The sequence below is a fragment of the Lupinus angustifolius genome, chromosome LG02 (assembly GCF_001865875.1).
Source record: "Lupinus angustifolius cultivar Tanjil chromosome LG02, LupAngTanjil_v1.0, whole genome shotgun sequence".
Classification (NCBI taxonomy): Eukaryota; Viridiplantae; Streptophyta; class Magnoliopsida; order Fabales; family Fabaceae; genus Lupinus; species Lupinus angustifolius.
The window spans coordinates 13,944,997-13,946,579 of NC_032010.1; positions in this window are offsets into that span (position 1 = coordinate 13,944,997).

The following is a 1,583-nucleotide window of genomic DNA, read 5'->3' on the forward strand; positions in this document are numbered from 1 at the left end:
TAACAAGTTACTTGACCTGAGTAACAAGTTACTAGATCTAGGTAACAGGTTACCTGAACTGTATGGCAGTGGGTAAGAAGTTACTAAAATTACGTAGCACGTTATATGACTAAGAAAATAGTTACAAAGCGTAACTGACACTGAGTAACCGATTAATTGATTAAATTAATCGATTACCACTTTGGGCAGCAAGTTTTGATAATCGATTATACTATCATGGTAATCGATTACACATAGTTATGGGAAACCACATTTTCAAATATGAAAGAATAGTTTTCGTCCAAAGTGAATGGTTTTCATTTCAATCGTGTCCCATCTTCAAGGAAGGGTACTATGGCTGATTGGAAGCCTATTTAAAGGCAATGAAACATCCAATTCAAAATCACAATTGATTTGCAAAATTTTCATAACTTAGGTAAATAATTGATTTGCGAAATTTTCATAACTTAGGTAAAGAATTTTATGCACTCTCTTGCAACTTTGATACTAAACTTTCAGATTTTTTCTGAAGTTGTTTCAAGTAATAAGTTCTAAAGTTTTCAAACATATTAGAGCATTGTAGACTAAGTATATTGAGAGCAAAAGGATTGAAAGTAATAGAAATTGTCAAATACTTGTGAAGGCAATCTTGCTATTGATTTCATTCTTCATCTTGTTGTAATACCAACATGACTCAAGGAAGGTAACCAACCTTTGATGAAGTCAACACATTGGATTTGGCTCGTCTTCTTGCTAACGAGGAACAAGGCAAAACCTTCAAGGATCATTGTTGAAAGAGTTATTTGTTGATTGCTTTATTGAGGCAAGTTTCTGATTTATCTATTTAATGATAGGTCAATTCTTTGCTCGTAATCTCGACTTTGTTGGAATAAATTCTAACGTCGTATAATGGTTTCAAGAATGTTCCTTTAATCAAAAATTTAACTTTATTGAATTATTAAAAATTTCATACCATCTCGGCTTTGTTGGATTAATTCTAACGCCGATATAATAGTATGAATTTAGCAATTTAATATAAGTGATAATGAGTGATATTTATTTTCGTTTACCTTTATTAAACAAACTACTTCCTTATGGAAGGTTGGTAAAGAGTAAATAAATGTTGGTTGCAGAATTGAAATGACAGAAAATACATGTTAGGTGTGGAAAATAAATGACAGAAAGTAAAAGTTAGTATTTAGATCACTTTTTATGACTGTGTATTTTTCCTTTTCACAAAGATACAATATATGAATTGAATTGCACTTTGATTCAAGGTTTCTTTATTTGTCAACAAATAAATTTTATTAGTTAACAATTTACTATTTTACATTTGCATCTCTTTCAATATTCAATTGTAGTATAGTATAGGGTTATGTCGAACCACAAGGAATTTCCTACTAGAAATGTACTCATACTTTGTATATTTTATCAAAAGTAATAAAGTAACAATTAAAGGTTTTTTTGTGATTTTATGAACTAAGAAACATGAAAAGGTAAAGAACTAACTATTTACAAATGTGTGTTGTTTCTTGGTTCTAGATGATGAACCCATGAAATTGAGTTTTTGGAAGAAAAAAAACTAGGTGTTGGAGGTTTGGAGA